General features: G+C 44.1%; 1 protein-coding gene across 2 annotated transcripts in view; it reads left to right on the top strand.

Annotated features, from left to right (window-relative positions):
* The first annotated feature begins 979 nt into the window (after positions 1 to 979).
* Positions 980 to 23,976, top strand: part of LOC144500447 (carbohydrate sulfotransferase 15-like) — an 83,386-nt gene continuing 60,389 nt past the window's right edge. The window contains exon 1 of one of the 2 annotated variants that reach the window (XM_078223380.1): positions 980 to 1,206. The gene's annotated coding sequence lies outside the window, so the exon portion shown is untranslated. Of the gene's footprint in view, positions 1,275 to 23,976 lie in introns of both variants that reach the window. The other variant, XM_078223379.1, reaches the window with a different exon arrangement.

The following is a 23,976-nucleotide window of genomic DNA, read 5'->3' as shown; positions in this document are numbered from 1 at the left end:
AGTTGCCGGAATAGTGCCTGGAGGACTGTGAGTGGAGTGTAGAGTGGTGTCCAGAGGACTGTGAGTGGACAGTACAGTGGTGTCTAGAGGACTGTGAGTGGACAGTACAGTGGTGTCTAGAGGACTGTGAGTGGACAGTACAGTGGTGTCTAGAGGACTGTGAGTGGAGTGTAGAGTGGTGTCTAGAGGACTGTGGGTGGAGTGTAGAGTGGTGTCTAGAGGACTGTGAGTGGAGTGTAGAGTGGTGTCTGGAGGACTGAGTGGAGTGTATAGTGGTGTCTGGAGGACTGTGGATGGAGTGTATAGAGGTGTCTGGAGGACTGTGAGTGGAGTGTAGAGTGGTGTCTGCAACATTGTGAGATGAGCGTGCAGTGATATCTGGAGGACTGGGAGCCAAACCAAATATACTGTGGTGTCTGGAGGACTATGAGCTGTCTGTCTGCTATTGAGCAGTATCCAGGCTGTGAAAGCAGTGTCTGAAGGACTGTGTGTGAGTCTGCTGACTGCTGTGAAGTGGTGTCAGTAGAACTGTGGGTGACTGTACACCAGTGTCCAGAAGAATGAAAGCTGGCCATCTGTTGTACAATCATCTGGAGGACTGTATAGTGGTGTCTAGAGGATTGAGAGTGGTCTGACCATTGTACAATGCTGTGGGGAGGACTGTGAGTAAGCTTTAGAGAGGTGTCTGGAAGACTGTGAGCCTTCTGTCTGTTGTACAGTGGTGTCTGGAGGACTGTCTGGAGGGCTGTGAAGCATCTGCCTGTTGTACAGTGGTGTCTGGGGGACTGCGTCTGGATGACTGTGAAGCATCTGCCTGTTGTACAGTGGTGTCTGGAGGACTGCGTCTGGATGACTGTGAAGCGTCTGTCTGTTGTACAGTGGTGTCTGGAGGACTGTGAGGCGGGCTGTCTGCTCCTGCACTGTGAGGTGGGAGGAGAGATTATGATCTGACTGGTTACTGTTGAGCTGCAGCTCTGTCGCCTGTGGGTTTGCTGCTGAGTGTGTGTGAGTAGGGCTGCTGAGTCGGTGGTGCCTGAGCCGGGTGCTGGGTGCACAGTGGCCGGATACTCTGTTTCTCATTCAGAAGCGGAGGAAGAACCTTCACGGGAAGTTTATGCAGAAAGGACGGGGAGATCAGAAGAGAAGCAGCGACTTTGTCCTTTGTGCAGCGGGATTTGGGGCGGTGATGAGTTCCAAAGCCCGGAGGTGAGGAGCCTTTACCGGGAGCTGGCAATGTGTTGAATGGAGAGACGGTGTTAAAAGATTGGAAAGGGGTAAGTGGCAATGTGGATGTGCTGACTTGGACTGACTTTACAAGTTGTTACCGGGCAGCTCGGGAAACTGCTTCGGAAACTAGGGACTGGAGCTGGAGGGTCTCAGTGCCCGGGGCTGGAGGGTCTCAGTGCCCGGGGCTGGGGGGGTCTCAGTGCCCGGGGCTGGAGGGTCTCAGTGCCCGGGGCTGGGGGGGTCTCAGTGCCCGGGGCTGGGGGGGTCTCAGTGCCCGGGGCTGGGGGGGTCTCAGTGCCCGGGGCTGGGGGGGTCTCAGTGCCCGGGGCTGGGGGGGTCTCAGTGCCCGGGGCTGGGGGGGTCTCAGTGCCCGGGGCTGGGGGGGTCTCAGTGCCCGGGGCTGGGGGGGTCTCAGTGCCCGGGGCTGGGGGGGTCTCAGTGCCCGGGGCTGGGGGGGTCTCAGTGCCCGGGGCTGAGGGTCTCAGTGCCAGGGGCTGAGGGTCTCAGTGCCCGGGGCTGGGGGGGTCTCGGGAGGGGGGAGGAGGTCTCAGTGCCCGGGGCTGGAGGGGTCTCAGTGCCCGGGGCTGAGGGTCTCAGTGCCCGGGGCTGAGGGTCTCAGTGCCCGGGGCTGAGGGTCTCAGTGCCCGGGGCCGAGGGGGTCTCAGTGCCCGGGGCTGAGGGGGTTCTTAGTGCCCGGGGCTGGGGGGGTCTCAGTGCCCGGGGCTGGGGGGGGGGGGGTGTCTCAGTGCCCGGGGGAGTGGGCTGCACAGAGCCGGGCTGCTCAGTGTTGCTCTCGGTGGCTCCCCACCGCTTTGTCCTGACAGTCCCCAGCCTGAGTCCCAGCGCTACTCCCCACAACACAAACCCTTCACCCGCCTCAACCCCGAGACACTTCATCCCAGCAAAAACCAACCCCTTTCCCCCTCTGAAACATTGGTTATAGGCATGAGAGATTGCTGAGTGTCAGTATGAGGGGAAGGGGCAATGTGGGGATAATGGGGAGGGGGTCCTTTCCCTGTCCACCTTCTTATGATCTGTCTCCACCTTTCTTGTTCATCACGGTGTGAATCAGAAGTTATCCTTTGGATTTCTTACTTGCTGAATTCTCCTGACGCGCCCTGTGTGCTGCGACTCTGCAGCGAGTGAGTGCCTGTCTGGGACCACATCACACAAGCTGTGATCCAGGCAGTTGACAGGAAATCACCGTGATAAACGTAAAGAACAAAACACAAAAATGATTTGCAAATTGTTTCCAGAATCCAGCGATTGCATTCCCCCCGCCACCTCGTTTCCTTTTTTTTTACCTTTATTTAAACTTCCTGAGTTGCTGGGAAGGTTGCAGTTAAGGGAAACTACTTTTTTTTAACATACGGTATTCTATCAGAGTTTTATGGTGTCAAATAGTTGCCTCTATTTTTACTGCTGATCAAGATGTATCTCTTACCATAACGTGAACCCTTACTTTGTTTCACGATGCAGGTTGATGTTGAAACAGGCAAGTAAGCATTCTTACTTTGACCTTTCTGCATTTTTTCAGTTTCGCTTTTAAATTGGATTTGACTGCTATTTAACTACCTTGGATCTTATTATGTCGCCGTCGAATAATTTTGTTTAAACGTTTGCATCTCATAAAGACACTTATGATTGCCATGCATTGGAGCCTTTCCGCTTCTCAGGACTTTTCATGTGTCTGGAATACCTAGCTAGATGGTGTTCATTTTCCCATTCGGTTCTCCATGTTTGTGTTCCTCTCTCCAAAGATGTCCTGCCAATTTGTGCTCTTGCCGTTTGCGTGCAATCTCTAACATAAAGTGGGCAATTGCATCCAAGTGCAAAGTAGTTGCCATTTGTTAATTAAAAAGTGTGATATTTTATTAAAGAAAAATAACTAGGTATGTCACTTTTAAAATGCAGCGTCGATTAATCGGTTTTTAACATATAGAGGTGGTGTGTAAAAACGATAAGAAAATGTTATACTAGGAGTGAAGTGAATATCTTTTATTATTTGCATTCTAAATATGTTAGACAATAAAGCGATTCATAGAATCATACAGTGCAGAAGAGGCCTTTCAGCCCATCAAGTCTGCCCCACAGACGAGAAACACCTGAACTCCCACCTAATGCCTTCACCCTGTGCTTGGCCCAGAGTCTGATTGATAATCACAGTTCAGCTCTGATCATTTGGATCATACATGGAAGCTGCCATGGTATCTTTCTCACTTCTCCTTCAAAAAAAATTGAAAACTGTGAAATATGTATGGAATAAAGTTAAGGAATTTCTATATGTTATGCCGAATAATACACTTGAACTGTCTCTCAGGGTAGTAAAAGATCTGTGCTAAGGTAACTGAGAAACACAGTGCCACTTCAGCCTCCTGTGCCTGTAGCATTAAGCAGTCTGTGTATTCCTGTATCTAAGTATGGTAAGCCAGTAAAGTAAAATGCAATTTTTGCTATGTCAAAAAAAAAAAATTTTCCAGTGACACATCTGGTCCAACAATATATTCTGAGTCTTTTTTTCCTGTCCATTTTTCACAGTCAAGTATTAACAGTGAGAGTTTTGGGGCTGGCAAAATATATGAACTGTTCTTAAGTGAATTTTGTGTTCCTCAAGTTAACTGATGTAAGTGCTGGTATTAGAACAGTTTTAATTTTGGGCACCCAATATCTGCATTAATCAAGCAACAAGTGGAGAGTTTCTCCAGCCTATAGTTGGGTAAACTAAGTAAATTAAGAAACGTGAACTACAAACCTGCTCTCTGTATTATAGGCCTACACCAGTATAAAACTTCATTTAGTTACCATAGTCAATCTGGTTAGTTGTTCTCATCTCAGGTCAATACTTTTTAAAAATGTGTTCTTTTAAATGCTTTTCTTTCCTCAATGTTTGATACAAATGATAATTGTGGCAGGTTCTAGTTGGAATTCAATCTATTTGCTTCAGAGAATATGTGGTGAACTTTAATCAGCCTGCACCATTATCCTACTCAGCTCCTCCACTGATGTAACTCTTACTCATGCTCTGTCACCTCCAGATATGATGACTTTATTGTCCTCTTGCTGCCTTCCCAGTCTTCATTAATTCCAATTTGTCTGAACCCTGCTGTGCTTACCCTTCCTCGCAGTATGACCCACTCGCCCACTAACTCTGCATTTCACATTTCATTACATTCACAAGCAGTGCCATTGTTTAAATATCTCACCACAGCCTTGCTTAGGATTGACAATTCTCCTGGATTGCTCCTGGAATTACTGACCCAGACATTTCCCCAAGCACGGTTATTTTCTTCTTCTGTTTTGCACTAAGCATACTCATAGCAAGACCATGTAGTGCTTTGGATTCAATGTTGGTCTGCAGCATGAGTGCTGTAACTGATATAAACCACACCACGGATGGAGCAGTTTCTGAGATCCAAAAAGTTGCCGGTATCATAGCTGTCATTATTGACCATCAGCTGCAAGGAGCAATGTGTGGGTGACCAATGATAGGCATTTGGGGGCAAGGCGATTGGATGCAGGAGGTCATATGATGCAACAATATAGTGCAACAGAGCTAGTAACCTCAGTCTTGTCTTGCATCATTCTGCCTGCAAACTCCTTCAACTCTACATCTTCCCCTGAATGTTCTTTTCCTCTTGATCTCTTCCATTGCCCTTAACCCCCTGCCCCTTCAATTGGTGGCAGAGCCTTCAGCTAATTCATAACTTAGCTCTAACCTCTGAAGCCTCCCTAGGACGCTCTGTTTCTCTTGCTCCTCCTATCTAATCTTACAATCGTGCTTTTAGCACCCACCCTAATTCTCTCCCTTCATGGCTCAGCATTCATTTTCCCCACAACTGTCTGGGAAATTTGTTCTGTTAAAGGCACTGTATAATTTACATTTTTGTTGATCCCCGTTTTGTCCCCATAGATGTAACCTCTATTGAATATCTGGTGTAACACTGGCTGGAACTCTGTGGAGCTCCATTTTTACTGTTCCCATTCAAGAGTAAACAGATGCAGGAGATTAATAAAGGAACGGTAAAGTTTCTTTGAGGGAATGTATATGACAATCTAAAATGTTTGAAAGTTAAAGGAGTCTGTTTTTGCTCAGTAAGCTAGCCAAATATTATTCATTCTGTAAGTAATAACTTTGCCGATTAGGGAATATCTTGATTCGACTAAAAGACCTATAGAAAGTAATTTTGAAAAGTGAGGAAAGTTAGGGCGATTTTGTTGCAATAAAGTCACATGCGAGTGAGGCAGCCAGGAGTTTCAGTATGATTCACTGTAGATCATGGTGTATAAGTCGATGCAGTGTGCTAGACGACTCATTTTTCTGGCCCCCAAAATAAATCACATTTTGCATATGTTCAGTGTATAAGTTGACTCCTGCTTTCAGCCACGCCATGCTATACTCGCATTGGCAACCAGCTTCAATTTTTCACCCTTCACATACATGCTTTACTTCGGACATTCTCTCTTCCGCCTTCTTCCGTCGGGAAAAAGATACAAAAGTCTGAGGTCACGTCCCAACCCACTCAAGAACAGCTTCTTCCCTGCTGCCATCAGACTTTTGAATGGACTTACCTTATATTCAGTTGATCTTTCTCCACACCCTAGCCATGATTATAACACTATATTCTGTACTCTCTCCTTTCTTTCCCAATGTACGGTATGCTTTGTCTGTGTAGCGCGCAAGGAACAATACTTTTTACTGTATACTAATACATGTGACAATAATGAATCAAATCAGATCAAAATCTGTACCTTACAGCTAGGTGCTATTGATCAAGCAGGCGATACCGGATGTATTTCAAAGATGTGTGGGAGTTTAAGGTATGTTGGCACAGAGCAGACCCCATATGGGGAATGACAAGGATGGTGAGCACCCACACCCATGCTGATAGTTCACTTTTATACTCGGAGTATAAGTCGACCCCTGTTTTTGGAGAGATTTTTTGGTTGACCAATGCATCGACATCTAGAGTATGTCACAGTGTAAATCAGCAAAAAAGCTATGCTACATTCTTCACGGAGGCAGTGTCCGTTCATAATTTTGCGTGTAATATTTCCGGGACAGATATTAGTCAGCACCCTGTGTACACCGCCCCCCCTCCCCTCCACTCTCACAGTATTTAAAGTTTATTTATTAGTGTCACAAGTCAGCTTACATTAACACTGCAATGAAGTTACTGTGAAAATCCCCTAGTCGCCACACTCCGGTGCCTATTCAGGCACACTGAAGGAGAATTTAGCATGGCCAATGCCCTTAACCAGCATGTCTTTCAGACTGTGGAAGGAATCCAGAGCACCCGGAGAAAACCCAGGCAGACACGGGAGAATGTGCAGACCCCGCACAGACAGTGACCCAAGCCAGAAATTGAACCCAGGTCCTTGGCGCTGTGAGGCATCAATGCTAGCCACTGTGCCACCGTATGTATTTCCATGGAGTTATGGAGCTAGTTGCAATGCCTTCCAATAGGAAACGTTGGATATTTGGATTGTGCACTTCTTCATAAGGGTCATTAATGACAGGGCTTTTGTGATTTGGAAATCTGGCCAGCGATGTCATGTACGACACTACAGCTCTTCTGAAAATCAAAGTTTTCTTTCTTTCATAGTCTTCATCAAGTAACCTTTTCTAAAACTGATAAAACTCACCCAACCAGGGCGAGCAGGAGGGAGTGACGGGCAATGTGAGAATGTAGCCTGTGATTTCTTTTTGATAGGACATGCTGCCCTGTTTTTAATATTGACAATCCATGGTAGCATCATTCAACATTGGGCTTTGGTTTCTTTTTAGACATAATACAGGAAGTAATAAATATAATTTCTTTACCAAATTTAAGTGCTGTACTTTACTCAGTGTTAAAGTCATAACACACAAAGAACAAAGAACAGTACAGCACAGGAAACAGGCCCTTCGGCCCTCCAAGCCTGTGCCGCTCCTTGGTCCAACTAGACCAATCGTTTGTATCCCTCCATTCCCAGGCTGCTCATGTGACTATCCAGGTAAGTCTTAAACGATGTCAGCGTGCCTGCCCCCACCACCCTACTTGGCAGCGCATTCCAGGCCCCCACTACCCTCTGTGTAAAAAACGTCCAAGTCCAAATAAAGATGAAAGACTCTGGGCCCAAGTCAATGGATTTACTTAAGCTGAATCCGTGACTGTGTCATAACAGATTTCTTTTCCTGTTTTTGGAGAAAGATCCACAGTAAGGTGAAGATTATTCATGTTGAGAAAGGCTTGAAAATGGAGTCTGTATAATTACTAATGGAGTCTAGTTAATTGAGATAACTTTCTCAGCAGCAATTAATTATCTACCAAAAATGTGGTTTCTTCTCCAAATCAAGTACACATTTCATCCTTTTCAAACATGAGTCTTTGGGTAGACTAGGTTTAACCTGCTTTGGTTTGATGGAAGTGCTCCAACCATGCTTTTTTTGTAGAGCTCCTATTTTAATTTTGGTTTGCTCCTCTCCTTTCTTGCTGGGCAGTCCCATGAATGATGTGGAGATGCCGGCGTTGGACTGGGGTAAACACAGTAAGAGTTTTAACAACACCAGGTTAAAGTCCAACAGGTTTATTTGGTAGCAAATACCATTAGCTTTCGGAGCGCTGCTCCTTTTCCACAAGAAGCAGCGCTCCGAAAGCTAATGGTATTTGCTACCAAATAAACCTGTTGGACTTTAACCTGGTGTTGTTAAAACTCTTACAGTCCCATGAATGTCAGTTGCCATTTGGCATAGCTGCCATGGCAATTATTCATACACACTTATACCTATTGGGAAAGTATGAATAGGCTTGGTTTTCCTCTTAAAAATTCTAAATTTCTAAAGTTTCCTGTACTATAGTCGACACACCTGCACATACTCACACACGCACACACCCACACACTCTGTCTCATCCTGTCTCATCCTGTCTCACCCTCTCTCACGCACTCGCACGCACTCACATGCTCTCACACACGCACTCACACACGAACATTCTCGCACTCAAACACATTTTCACACACACACACACACACTCTCGCACTCACACACACTCTCGCACTCACACATTCTCGCACTCACACACACTCTCACACACACACACTCTCACACACACACACTCTCACTCACACTCTCGCACTCTCTCACAAACACACATTCACACTTACTCTGTCCACTTGTGGGGAAAAGCAGAACTCAAGGACTTGAGGGACTGAGGAAGCTGTCACTGAATATATTTAGTGTCGCGTTGGATAGATTGTTGATCTGCAGGGCAGTTGAGGGTTTTGAGAGAGCAGACAGACAGGATGAAGTTATGGTCAGATCAGCTGTAGTTTTATTGAATGGTGGAGCAGGGTCATGGAGCCGATTGGCCTACTCCTGCTCCCATTGCTTGAGCAAGATGGTCAGTAAGAAATCATATAGGGAATTCTAAAGAAAATTCTTTACCCAGGAACTAGTAGGAACGGGAGTAGTTCACATGAATAGCATTAAGGGGAAGCTAAGTAAGCATACATAGAAGAAGGGATTAGAGGGTTGTGCTGATAGAATTAGATGAGGAGGGATGGTAATTGGGTCAAGTGGAGTGTAAGTACTGGTTGGGCCAAATGGCCTAATTCTGTGCAATACATTCAATGTAATTTGTGAATATTTACTTGAATGCTGCCTCACCTTCTTACATGTAGAGGCCATTACATCAGAACAATCCATCCTTGATGTGTAGCTGCAGTAAGGAGTAGCTATACAGTGATCAGGAGCAGGAATCCTGTTAGTTTTCTTCATCCTATTGAGATTCTAGTCAATTGTACCAATTCCTCTGCTACCCTAACCTGACGGCAGCTGTTCAGTATAGTTTAGAGAACAGGCATGGAGAAGTTACCTCTAAGCTCCCAACTTTTCAAACAGATTTAATGCCATTTTTTGACACTGTTGTAAATATCCATTTATTCTTGTATAACAGCAACTCTTTGATTGATTTATGGTTGGGGATGTATCTGTGTTGGAGGTTGTCACAACAAATTTTAAGCTACTTTGATGCAAACAAAATGCAACAAAACAAATCTTAAAATGCTGCCGTACAGACATCTCCGCCGTACAGAGGTTAATTTAAGTGAAAGTCAATGAACTAATTTTGAACTAGTGCGTGAAAGTTTCCTGCCAATAATGCCGATGTATTGTGATCATTCATGCAGAATTTCCAGCTATAAAAGTGTAAATCCATCGCAAAATCGCAGGACTGAGCTGCAGAACCTCATTCCCATTTCAGGTTCATTATGTCTGCCAAGTGTAACCAACCTAAGGTAATGGGCTGCCGATGGATTAGGAGCCTGGTATAGGAGCTGAAGCTGATGCCTTGTCTAGAATCTAAGATCAGTAGATGTTAATGGTTCAGTAATTCCTGGGCTTCACTCTGCTGCTGGAAGGGTGGACCTTGGAGCTGTCAGTCTGCTGTAGCCTTGGGACAAGATCAAGGGTTGGGATTGAGTTCAGTTAAATGGTGAGGGAGAGGTACTTGGACCATTTCTCGTAGACACTTAAGAATTTTGTAGCTGTACCTTATTACTGCAATATACTGGAGACTGAAGAAAATCTAAAAGATAGGTTTTAATAAAGAACCTTTGTCACTAAGTGATAATCAATCATTTACATTGTAATTTTGAATATTTGACCAATTACATTTCCAAGATTTCTAGGATATAATTTTACTTTGTCTCTTAGGACATAAAATAGAGTGCAGTCAGGAATCTAATACATTCTTGCCTTCATCTCAATCCTTTTAGGTCATGTTGCATCATTCATTCATTTTACCAGGGGGTACAGGAGGGGAAATTATGGCTGGACATTTATTAACATTTCTTTATGACTGCTGGGCGATTGATGAGAATTGCCTCGAGTGAGTGTCCTCATTAATCCTCTCTGCCTGTGCAGGATTACATGGCGGATGCAGCTAAAAGTGGAAAATCACTGTGTGAAAAATCGTGGGCTTGGACCCACTTCTTCCCCCATTTACTCAAGGCATTTTGACGTAAATAGTTTATCATGTTAAAGATTAAATAATTGTATAAATGCAGAAGAAAGAATCATATTAGTAAGTTAAGCCACAAATGCTACAGTGCTGCTGTGAAAGTATAGCCACAGGGGTTAACTGTAAAACTTTAATAGCATACTGTGTTTCTTTAAAGTGGTGCATTGGACTGAGTGAGGATGGTTCTGATGTGGATGGCATGGGCATAGTGATTTACTTGGTATGCTAATTAAAGACTACCACATGCGTCCTGAGAATAAATCTTGACTGAGCTACATTCAAAATCCATGCACCGTTCAGCATCCCTATTTAAGAATAACTGCCTGGGTGTTGACTGCTAATCAAGTTTCTCTACATTTAAATTTGCAGTAACAGAGGCTTACTGTCGACAGTTAGTGGTAGATAAATGCAACACAAGTTTTTTTTCTATTTTGATTCTGTATTTGGGTATGATAATAGGGTCACTGTTGTGTAAATAAGAAATGGTAGCAATTGGAAGAATTTAAATTTGCGTCAAAGTTTGACATGTTAGGTTTGAAGGGTAAGGGTAAATACATTCTGACTGACATGATCATTCTGATAATGAACGCGAGCTTCAATAATTGATCTCTTTTTCATCCAAATGAAGGAAAAAAACTCAACTCTTTTCTGTAAAGTACTTTAAGCTTCACCATGTTATTTCACTAATTTTGCTTCTGGTTCCTCGAGTCTTCGGGATGTGGCTCTGTAGTCTGAATCACCAGACGTTTGAACATTGTTGCGACATAGAATCAGTTTGATCTTGTTGGTTTTGGAAATAGACATGTATTTTTAAATTGACAGTATCTAAGTCAGAGATCCTCAAACTGTAGAGGGTGCCAACGCAAGGAGGTTATCAGGGGGATGGCGACGATGCCAACTCAACAGCAAACTAAAGGCTAAAGATTGCCAGGAAGGTGCAGCATTAGAATGACACATCAATGTTGTTTACCATTATTTATAAAATAACCAGCAATTTATACAGTAAAAGAGACGAGCCATGAGTTTGGATTCTATGCAAGTTGCCATGCAATTTGAACCATTCAGCCGTGAGCTTTGATCTCGCATTGAACAGTGTGATTGTGACATTCCTTGACTTATGACATTATGAATTATTTCCACTATTGTCCTTCTGAACTGATAAGAGGACCCTAGTAATGGCCCCCCCGAAGACATTCGGCCCTGCTGGCCCAAAAGGGACCAATGAAACTATGGAGTCTCATTCCAGTTAGTAGTGAATTGTTCCCGGAAGTTTTTTATTATTTCTTTATGCCAGGACACTCTCATCCACATTCCTGGAAGTGCCAGAAGGTAATAATTTTCAGGACACGAAACTGCTTTGACATTCAGAAAAGGATCATGCTTTCAGATGCCAAATAGATAATATTTTCTGAATGAAAACCATGCAATGCAGTAGGTAGTGTGCTAAATGTGATTGTTTGGGAGGGAGGTGAGTTTTGAGCTATGATTCCCAAACCTCTTCATTGCTTAGATTTTCATTGTGTTGTGTTTTAAATTAGTGGATGGGGATTGATAGCCCTGATCAATCAACAATTACATTGTCATTTCATTGCGGGCCGCCAGAATGGGGGAAGATAAACTGGATAGGTCATGGTGTTTCTTTTTAATCGAGAAAGTCCCATGTTGGTGTGAAAGTAGAGAAGTGGCATTCTTAGCGAGGGTTCCATATGAGTTTTGTGCTTCAGGAGCGACATCATTGGTACATTTTACATACCTACTCTGTCATTCACTCACCAACCTCTCAAAGAACAATATAGCAATTGCTGAACACAGCTGAACTATAAGGTCCTTTTCACAGAATCACCAAATTATTATAGCAGAGAAGGAGGCCTTTTGGCCCATGGTCTCTGCACTGGCTCTCTGAATAAGTAATTCACTTAGTGCCTTTTCTCTGCCTTCTCCCTGTAACCCTGCTTACTGCTCCTTTTTCCCTGTTGAATGCCTAGATCGAATTTGCCTCCACCACACTTTTTTTCTTCCTTTATCTTTTTATTCCCCCTTTCTGTTTATCATTTTCTTTTGTCCCTAAATCCAGTCTCTTTATTCCTCTTTGCTTTAAACATGCATTCTGGTCACTTTGGCTTGGTACCAAGTGATTGACTGCAGCTGCCGCACTGTATCATGGCAGGAGTCTCTGTGCTCCCGGAAGAGGAGAATCGGAGGCACAGGATAAGTGATGTATGCCATGTACTTGCACCTCTTGCAGCATCATGATTAGATAACCTCTCTGACCTAGATTTCCTCTCAACAGCACACCCACTCTCCCATTGAGAAGTTGCATCAATATTGCAGGACTTTCACTTCCACTCTAGCCTGCTTCTTTTCAATCCAATTTCTCTGAGGACTGCCAACTTCAGTTTTCACAACTCCTTTAACCCCTTTCCCTGGAAATAATTTATGGCATATCTCATTTTCCATTGCTACTTGTCTATTCAATTTAGTGCGGATGGGCTTCTTGTAAGGACAATTGATACACTTATCATCCATCAGTAGTCCATGGAGGGAACAGCCAGCTCCGAAAAGCCAAAGTTATCATTACCACTTTGTTACTCGAGCACATACAGAGCTGTGGCGAGGGAATTATTCATCCTTCATTACTTTTTAAATCTGTACTTTGGGAGAATGACTGTCAACAGTCTTTGTAGATATGGCACCCCCTACTGGAGCTGAAGTTCAACCCTAAGTGGCAGTACCCTATGTAACACCGAGCTCATATTTTTCAAGACAAATTGATCTTTGACCTGCTTCCTTTCCATTCTCTTTTTGCATTCTCATTGCTTCTCATGCTCACCTTCTGATCTGTAAGTATCTTTGCAATTAGTCAGAGATTGCCTTTCCTTTTCTTTACAAAGGTTTGACTGTGATGGAAGTTGAAGTGCTAATGCCCAGTTAGTTACCCAGATAGAGTGAAACTGGAGTTACACCACAACATCAGTATGCTCTGCTTCCGATGTGTTCTCAGCAGCTTCAAATTAAACAAAGAGCCGCCCACCGTACAGCAGTTTCCTGTGGTGTGATTTGTGGAGGTGAAGTGCAAAGACATTAATAAATCAGTTATGACTCTCTGTTCTTGACCCACTTGATGTGTTGTTCAGCCTTTTCCCCAGAATCCTCTTGACGCAGGCAAAACAAAATGTAACATTTTCTTCCACTTAACGACACAGCTTGTGAAAAATCCACGTGCCCTTCAGTCCACAGAATGTCATTAATTTTGTTTGACCTGGTTAATGCGTACCAGGGTGGGTTGAAATGATTTATCCGCGTGTTGCCCCCCCCCCCCCCCCCACTTCCATTCTTTCCTGAGGAGCTGAATATGATCACCATCACCCCTAACAGTAACTTGGTGTGAAAAATCACTGATGTGAATACCGGCTGTTGAAGCACCTTTGTGGATATGGAAAGTCGCTGCAGAGAATTCTTTGGAAGCAGGGGCTTGGTGGGGGTGGGGTGGGTGGAGGAAGAATGATGCTTTGTACAGCTTGTGGTTTCAATGTGTACTTTATTATGTATGTTAAGAAATGACTTTTGGTCAAACTTTTTTGTGGATATGACTTTAAGCAGAAAGACTTTAGCGACAAGTAAAAATGTCAAGTTTTCTTACAGTTAGTTGCAGCCTGTGAAAAATCTCTTGGACTGTGCCCTTCAGCCCAGGCTGGACCTTATTTTCTTTTATTCCTTCTTTCTCCTCATGTTTCGAATTTATTTTGTGCACTGGCAGGTTCATTTCCATAATTACCTGCTTCATTGCATCACTCCTGATTAATGAGAAAGTCAAACATGAAAAATTAAATTCCAGAAGCATTTTTCTTCCGCAGTCTAGTGACTGAACATTGCTCGGTAATGTGCACTGTGTTACCTGAACTACAACCCCCTATTCTAAAGTTGCTGGAGGAACATTTGATTCATACTTCTGAAACATCTGCAAAAAAAATCGGAAACACTGAGAAGACCCCATTGCAATACAGATGTTTTTGTCTCCAGATGCGCTACATCTACATTGTGATTGTCATGCTACTTGATGGAATGTGACCAATGATAACATTGGATCTGTTATAGTGTAACAGGTATAGGGCGGCACGGTAGCACAGTGGTTAGCACTGCTGCTTCACAGCTCCAGGGTCCCGGGTTCGATTCCCAGCTCGGGTCACTGTCTGTGTGGAGTTTGCACATTCTCCTCGTGTCTGCGTGGGTTTCCTCCGGGTGCTCCGGTTTCCTCCCACAGTCCAAAGATGTGCGGGTTAGGTTGATTGGCCAGGTTAAAAATTGCCCCTTAGAGTCCTGGGATACGTAGGTTAGAGGGATTAGCGGGTAAATATGTGGGGATGGGGCCTGGGTGGGATTGTGGTCGGTGCAGACTCGATGGGCCGAATGGCCTCCTTCTGCACTGTAGGGTTTCTATGATCTATGATAGTAACCAATGGTAACAAGCTGTGAGGGCCAGCTGACCCGGTAGACAATGTAACCAATGACAAAATGATGTGGTGGTCAGCTGACCCAGTATAAATAAGAAGCAGATGGGAATTGTGAGCTTGTATGGCCCAGGGTCTGGCCTCAAGTGTGGGAGTAATGAAGTTGCTTTAATTAAACCTTTTTCTTTGATTTGCTTTCTGGAGTAAATTTATTTTATTGCTTGCAACTGAAAAATTCCTTCTGTTGGATGAACACTACTCTGTGTAAATAGGCTAGACGATGAACCATTTTGGAAATGGTATGTTTCTGTTTTGGCAAAAGATGTTTTTCAGCATCAATTAATTCAGTTGCATGAACCTTTCTTTTAAGGGCCATAAATATGAAATAGTCATTTACTAAATCCAATTGGAAATTCAGGATACATTTCTTTTACTCAGAGTGGTAAGAATGTGGAACTTGCTGTCCCCCAGGGAGGGTTGAGGCAATTATCAATCGATGCGCTCTTGGGGAAGGTAGCTAAGCATATGAGGGAGAAAAGAATACCAGGATATGTTGACTCATGTTGATGTTTAAGCTGCACAAGGCTCATTAGGACCTAATGGCCTCATTCTGTGCAGCAAAAACATTTTGTGATATGCCTTTCCTAATGGACAATGCGTTTGTAGAATTGTTCTTTCATTGTGCACAGGCACTCAGGCATAACAGCAGTGGGACCTTTAAGATTTTTTTTAGAAACAAATCAGTAGTTTCAGCCAAAGTTATTTGTTCATTCTTCCCAAAACAAATCAGCTCTTCAACCTCGCGTTAAGCAATCTTACTAGGAGTTTATGCCACAACTTATCCAAATTTGGTCAGACACTCCAAAAAATGTCCTTATTTATTCCTGAAACATCGTCATTTCATTATCTTTAAACTTACAATGCCAGACCTCAAAATGCTGCCTTTGATAGGATGTTATTTAGTGAAATAAATAAACTGTTGGTGTAGAGGCACAGAAGGGAACAATTAGCAACTTCCCTGCCAAGCTGAAGACTGGACCAGAACAAGGGCAGGTGGAATTCTGGCTTGAGTTCTGATGTTTTTCCTGGTGATGAAAAATCAGACTTTATCGGACTATAAAGTCTCAGGGCAGCCAACGTAAAGTCTGCCAATCTCCCACTAAGTTGGACAGGGGACATTCCTGTACAAGAAGTGCGCTAGATAATTGGATCAAGGATCTGTACTGACCTAACGAAGATTGCTATGTGCTGACTCAGGTATTTATACCTTTTGGGAGCTAAAAGCAGAGTTGGTATGAGCTCCGCCAAAGGCGTCAAGCTGTCAGTGTGGTCACAGCTCTGAAAAAAAGAGTGAACGAGGTGCAGCGGAGAGATTACAGATGCTTAGAAAAACTAGAGCAGATAAGATCATTTTCTGCAGTGTCACACAAGATTATAGCTGCAGACATGAATATCTCAATGTGCAGTTTCATCCCCTGGTTTAAAAATCAATTGACTATTGGAGTCCTGACCACTCCATTAAAGTGACATTGACATATTGAATGTTATGACTAATTCACCAACAACAGCAGGGCTGCTGTGACTGAAATCTATGCTAAATTATTATTTCAATATTCCCATAGAATAGACAAAACCTCACTAAATGTTTTTGGAATATTTACTTCAATGAACACTTGAAGTGCGGCTTTAAAGTGTATGTAACAGAACACAATGTCACATGTTTGGTAAAGTGTGACTGCAGCTGTGTTAGCTAGAAGTGGTCCTGCATGGTTACCTCGAGTGAAGTTATATCTGTAAGCACCCGGGGTACACTTCATTGGATTGTGACAATGGAAAGTTTAAATGAGAACTTACTTGTTTGATGTTTAACATTCATTTTATAAGGGAGGTTGAGTGAGGCCGAATTTTCCCATCCCACCTGCCATGGGAATTGTAGTGGGCGGAACAGGATCATGCCAAGGTCCATTGACCTTGGGCAGGATTTTGTGGTTTTGGGGCAAGCGCGGTTGGCAAATTCCACCCATTAAGTGGGATTTTCTGGCCCTTCCCGCAGGTTGGATCTTCTGGTTCCACTGAAGGTGATCCCTCGTGGCCAGGGAGCAATGCAAATTGGCTTTGGTGGCCAATGGCGAGCTGCCTCTGCTGCTGGAAAACACACCATAAGTGAGGGGAGCGGGGAGGCATAAAATCCCGACCATAACGTGAAACCTCATTAGCACATGCACAGGAGGTCTTAAAAGTGAGGACAGAGTTTGTGAACTCTTGTCAGTGCCAACTATTGACCTTGGCAATGAAGAGTGGCATATGTAATAGTAAAGGAATATATAGAATCGTAGAATCCCTACAGTGCAGAAGGAGGCCATTCAGCCCATCGAGTCTGCACCAACCACAATTCCACCCTATCCCCGTAACCCCACACACTTAGCCTGCTAATCCCCCTGACACTAGAGCAATTTAGTATGGCCAATCAACCTAACCTGCACACCTTTGGACTGTGGGAGGAAACCTGAGCACCCATCCCGGCCCTTTTTCTCCGTAGCCACTCGCATGCACCCCGTTAATCTCCCTGACACTGAGGGAAAATTAAGCATGGCCAATCAACCTAACCCGCACATTTTTGGAGTTAATCCCAATTCAAAATCTTTAATTCTCCACCAACACTATTCTCACAAGTAGTGAGCACCAGTGTGTGTTCAAGTCCTGCAAGAGTGCCGATGCAAACATATTTGCATTGTCTTTAATAGGCTTGTTGTAGAACATTTGAAAAGTTTCTTTGCTTCTCCATCTTATGTGTTGCAGGATGTCCACTGCTGGGATCATGGCTAAATTAGCTTTAGATGTGACTTCAACATTTTGTCGAACAATGTTTGCACACATTGACATTTTCCTCAAATGTTTAGATACAAATCCTCATCTTTGTGTTCAGCCCCGAAAAAGGTTTGCAAAACGGTCATAGAGTCATAGAGGTTTACAGCATGGAAACAGGCCCTTCAGCCCAACTTGTCCATGCCGCCCTTTTTTTTAAAACCCCTAAGCTAATCCCAATTGCCTGCATTTGGCCCATATCCCTCTATACCCATCATACCCATGTAACTATCTAAATGCTTTTTAAAAGATAAAATTGTACCCACCTCTACTACTACCTCTGGCAGCTTGTTCCAAACACTCACCATCCTCTGTGTGAAAAAATTGCCCCCTGGACATTTTTGTATCTCTCCTCTCTCACCTTAAACCTATGCCCTCTAGTTTTAGACGCCCCTACCTTTGGGAAAAGATATTGACTATTTAGCTGATCTGTGCCCCTCATTATTTTATAGACCTCTATAAGATCACCCCTCAGCCTCCTACGTTCCAGAGAGAAAAGTCCCAATCTACCCAGCCTCTCCTTATAACTCAATCCATCAAGTCCCGGTAGCATCCTAGTAAATCTTTTCTGCACTCTTTCTATAGTAGGGTGACCAGAATTGCACACAGTATTCCAAGTGTGGCCTTACCAATGTCTTGTACAACTTCAACAAGACGTCCCAACTCCTGTATTCAATGTTCTGACCAATGAAACCAAGCATGCCGAATGCCTTCTTCACCACTCTAATGCCTTCTCTAATGGACAATGGTCAATGGACTGGCTATGCACATGTGAATAGATTTCACATACTGTTTACACAATAAAATCAAATGCATCTATGGACTTATGCAACAACAGAATTTGGCCCGCCAGCCAAATCTCCATTCACTGCTGCGGGATCAGAGAATCCCAACCACGGATGAGGTTGGAGGATCCCGGCCAATGTGTTTATTTTGGAAAGACTTCACATAGAATCATATAATCCCTACAGGGCAGAAGGAGGCCAATTGGCCCATCGAGTCTGCACCGACCACAATCCCACCGAGGCCATAATCCCCTTAACCCCATGTATTTACCCTGCTAGTCCCCCAAACATTAAGGGGCAATTTAGCATGGCTAATCAACCTAACCCGCACAACTTTGGACTATGGGAGGAAACCGAAACACCCAGAAGAAACCCACGCAGACGTGGGGAGAACATGCAGACTCCGCACAGACAGTAGCCCAAGGCTGGAATTGAACCTGGGTCCCTGGTTCTGTGAGGCAGCAGTGCTAACCACTGTGCCACCATGCCGTCCCTTAACATTGTAACAACAAGGCACATCAATTCAGCACAGGTGTGCCTCCATAAAACCCTATTTAAAACCACACTTGGAGTAATTTGTTCAGTTCTGGGAACCACACCAGAGAAAGGTTATGTTAACCTTGTAGAGTGTAGATTTACCACAAAGGCACCTGGACTTCAAAGGTTCAGTTATAAAGTGGTATTACACAAACTTAAGGTGGTTTTCCCTGGAATTTTGAAAGTTAAAAGGTTATTTAAACAAATATTTCAAGATATTAGTACGAAGATTGGGAGGAACTATTTTTTCCTGGTTGGGCGAGTCTAGAATTAGGGGACAGAGGCAAAAGAATGAGAGGCAGACCATCAGATTTTCAGCAGTGAATTTCAGAAACATTTCTACATGGGAAGGATGATGTGGGGATGCCGGCGTTGGACTGGGGTGGGCACAGTAAGACGTCCCGCCTGGTGCTGTGAGACGTCTTACATGTAAAGGATGATAGAGGTTTGAGACTCACCGACCGCATCTGATGCTAGGTCAATTCATAATTTTAAATCTCAGATTGACAGAACTTTGTTAACCAACGCTATTAAGAGATTTGGGGAAAGATGGTATATGGAGTTAGGCTGCAGACCAGCCATGATCTCTCTGAGTGGTGGAACAGGCCAGCGGGACTAAATGGCCTACCCCCGTTCCTGTGTAAAAGCCCCGAGTGAGATTTAAAATAAGTTGCCACATTTGAGTAGAACACAATGGCCAGAATTTTACCGGCACGCTCGCCCCCAATTCCGGGGGTGGGCGCGGGGCTCGGAAAATGGCATTCTCTGTTGGCCTTGGGCGTGATTGTACGAAGCTCGGGCAGGCATGCCCGAAATTCTGCACAATATGCAGTCTGCTTGAAATCAAGAGGTGTAACATAAATTGCTAATGTGAATCATCAGATAACCATCTCAGCATTTTATCTACATGTAATGTAAAGATGTGGAATGTGATGACTCTGGAGTGAGTTGCCCTTGTTTTTCACTTTGTGGTAGATGAAGCTAGCAAGGTATGAGGATTCATCATTTTATTTATGATAATGGTGATGATGAGAAAACTGGCTGGTGTCAGCAATGCAGCGATCACCGATGATCTTCCTTCTTCAGGATACCTTATCTTAGCAAGGGCATTTAGTTAATTTTTAGTTTCTTTGTAGCAGCTTCTTGAGTATTCCTTCCAAGTAATTCGAAGGTGTAATACTGTATTATATATGACAGGTAGACATATATCTACCTCTCCTCCAGTTGTGAAATATTGACCGGAATTCTCCGGTTCTTCACGCCAGAATTTGGAGCTCAGCCAAATCTCCGTTCACTGCAGCGGGACTGGAAAATCCCAGCTGCAGGCAGGGCTGGAGAATTCTGGCTATTGTTTCAGCTGCCATCAGCTTGTCGATATACACGAGCTGCTACTGGCTGTCCTTCAGGGATTCATACAGTCCTGTCATTCTGAAAGTCAGCCTGATCACTCACCAGCAAAGTAATTTCACAGATTAAGGATTGAATCTCATTGAAATCTAAGGTTAGAAATACTCTAATTCATTTTAGAAAATGGAGCCAGGCTAAGATTAAGTAAATTAATTTGTGTCCCCGGCATCGTCCTTGTAAACAACTGTGCAGAACCTCTGCGCTGTCTTTGGCAGATTGCCCTATAATTACTGTCAATTTAAACATTCTGAAAGTGTAACTTTAGCCAGTTAATCTACAATCGTTAATACTTTGAGGAACTAAGGCATAAATGTGGATTTCACCTTTGAGGTTATTGCATTAAAGCCATAAGCTACGATTTTTATATTAACATTCAGGATGTGGGCATTGATGGGAAATCCAGCATTTATTACCCTTCCCTACTCGCCATTGAGAGTGGGTGGTGCTGGAGTCCATGTGGTGTTGGTACGTCCACCGTTGTAAGGGAGGGTGTTCCAGGATCTTGACCCAGCAGCGATGAAAGATATCAGGATGGAGTGTGATTTCGAGGAGGTGGTGGTCTCCCCTTGTGCCTGCTGCCTTTGCTCTTCCAGCTGGTAGAAGTTGTGGGTTTGGGAGGTGCTGTCAAAGACGCCTTGGTGAGTTGCTACAGTGTAATTCTGCATCCTGTAGCTGGTAATGCAACTGCTGCTACTGTGCATCGGTGGTCAGGGTAGAAGCCAAGATGGTGGATGGTGTGCCAACCCAGCTGGCTGCTTTGTTTTGGATTGTGTTGAGAGCATCTTCAGAGTTTTTGGAGCTGCACTCACCCAGACAATTGGAGTCTATTCCAGCACATTTTTGCCTTGGGCCTGTTAAATGAAGGAATGGCTTTGGGGAGTTAGGCGTTGAATCACTCGCTTTAGAATATCCAGTTTCTGAACTGCTTTTGTAACCACACTATTTGTGTGCCAGCTCCAGTTCAGTGTCTGGTCAATGCTAAACCCTTCAGGATGTTGATAGTAGGGAATTTAGTGATGGGAATGCTGTTAATTGTCCAGGCCACGTTGTTTAGACTCTGTAATTGAAGATGTTCTCAATCTTGTGTTTTATGGCAAATTGAATGTTGGCATTTATTGCAAGAGGAGTGGAATATAAAAGTGGGAAGTTTTGCTGCAGCTATATAGGGCACTGATGAGACCACATCTTGAACACTGTGTACAGTTTTGGTCTCCTTATTTGAAAAAGGATATAATTGTGTTAGAAGCAGTTCAGAGAAGGTTCACTCATTCATGGGCTGAAGGGCTTATCTTATGAAGAAAAGCTGAGTAGGTAGGCCGAGGTGTTTAGGAGAATGTGAGGTAATCGTATTGAAACATAGAAGATCCTGAGGGGACTTGAGAAGGTGGAAACCAGGGAGGTGTTTCCTCGTGTGGGAGAGAGTGGAACATGGTGTCACAGATTAAGAATGAAAGGTCTCTCATTTAAGACAGAAATGAGGAGAGATTTTTCCCTGAGGGTCATTAGAATGAGGAATTCTCTTCCCCAGAAGGCAGTAGAGACTGGATCATTGAGTTTGTTCAAGGCAAAGTTTGAAAGATATTTGACAGACATGGGAGTAAAGCACTAAGGAGGAGGGGCCAGACAGGAAAGTGGATTGGAGACTGCTCTGCCATGATCTTATCGAATGTCAGAGCAAACTCGAAGGGCAAAATGGCCTCCTTCTACTCCTAAGTCCTATGTTCATGTGCTCATTGTCTTGCAGCTGTGTGGCATAAATTCTACCTGTCACTTCTCTGTCTGAGCCTGAATATTGTCTAGTGAAATAACTCCTCGGAGGCAAAAGTCCCGTCACCAAGTTACTTTATTTACACCATACATCTGTACACAGCTAGCTCTCCAGTTGCTTCCTGTTGAATGCAAGCTGGGAGTCTGACACACCTGCTTTAAATAGGGACCATGAGGCTCCCTGATTTAACTATCAATTAAGGTTCATCAGGTATTTCTTTTGATACAAGATTCATCAGGTAGTTCATACTCTAGCAAGCCAACCTCAATAGCCTGGCTGAAGTCATCACATCTAGGTTTTGCTGTATGTAGTCACGGGGCTGCTTCACCGTGTGAGGGACTGCGAATGGAACAGAACACTGTAATAACCAGCAAACATCATTGGTGATGATGGAGGGAAGGTCATTGATGAATCAGCTGAAGATGGCTGGACTGAGGACACCTCCCTAAGGCACTCCCGCAGTGATGTCCTTGCAGTAGATGTAATTGGACAATTGTTCTCCCTTGACTCCAGCAAGTGGGAGTGTTTCCCCATTCACATTGACTTCAATTTCACAAGAAAACTTGACATAGGCATAAGACATGGAAACTGGAGTAGGCTATGCACGGCTTTGAGTCAGCTCCAATATCCAATTCATTCCTGGATGATTTGAGACTCAGCCCCATTTTCCCACCTTTGCTGTCAATCCCTTGATATCCTTACTTTTCAGCAACCTATACTGTCAGTTTGAAAGCCCCGACTGACTTAACATTTACCGCCTTCTGGAAGAGAAGATTCCAGATTTCAGTTGCACTTCGTGTTGAAGAAGTGCTTCCAGATTTTGCTACTGCACAGCTTGGCTCCAACTCGAAGATCAACTCCTCTTGTTTGTGATCCCCGACGCCTCAGAGAGAATAGTTTCTCTTTATCTATCCCACCAAATTCTTTTAACATGCAGCAAGTTACTGGGAGTGTAATGTTTGGCCTAAATGATGATTAAGCTGTCCCCGAGACAGTAGAACCAAAAATCTCTCTTTCGTAATCTTTTAATTGATTCTCTGAAGGAAGATTAGTGACGACCTCTACGGAGGGTAAAGTAATAGTTGGAAGTAATGAAACAAAAAGTTGAGAACGTGCAAACTCCACACAGTCGCCCGAAGCCGGAATTGAACCCGGGTCCCTGGCGCTGTGACGAAGCAGTGCTAATCACTGTGCCATCGTGCCACCCTTACTTTAGGTGACTTATCAATGCATCTACCACAAAAATATAACTTTTACACTTTGGCATGAATTCTCACCCTTAAGTGGGAGTTGTGAAAGTTCGCTGCTCAACATGCCTGTCTAAGAAGAGGTGCTCGCAAGCACAGGGTTCCCATTGTGTGTTGGGGGGAGGGTGCGGCTGCAGTCAGGCCAACCAACCTTTGGAACAAGTTTGGAGGCAACCACAGGGCCTGCCGGGTGCCAAGGCAGGCTGTTTAAAAAAAACCGCCTCGATGCTGTGGGACATTGTCCCAATTAAAATAAAAACAGCAAGGCCCTGTCCAACCCTCACCTCTCAGGCACAACCCATGACTCACCCATGCCATCATGCCCTCCACTGACTCTCAAGAGCCCCTCATGCCTCCAAGCCAAGCAATTCCCCCACAGCCACCATATATGGCCCCACATTTCAATAATCGAATGGATTTCTGGGCTCTCAGCCAAGACTCAGTATGTTATCAATGAAACACATCCTACTGTCACTATAGGGCTCATTATTTCTATACAGTGTAATGAGTGAATGAGCATGCAAGTGCTATAGCTTTACTGGGGAGGGGGTCAGAGGTCTTAAGGGGTTCTTTTGGGGGCATAGCTTGGAATGGAGATTTATGAGGGGCCTTGGGAGTGTGGGTGGAAGGATAAAGATTGGCATGGGGGAATAGGGCATGAGGGTGGGAAGAGGGACACACCTTAGAAGACGG

The sequence above is a fragment of the Mustelus asterias genome, chromosome 11, assembly GCF_964213995.1.
Source record: "Mustelus asterias chromosome 11, sMusAst1.hap1.1, whole genome shotgun sequence".
Classification (NCBI taxonomy): domain Eukaryota; kingdom Metazoa; phylum Chordata; class Chondrichthyes; order Carcharhiniformes; family Triakidae; genus Mustelus; species Mustelus asterias.
Note: the sequence above shows the minus strand (reverse complement) of the source record. Positions and strands in the feature narration are given on the sequence as shown.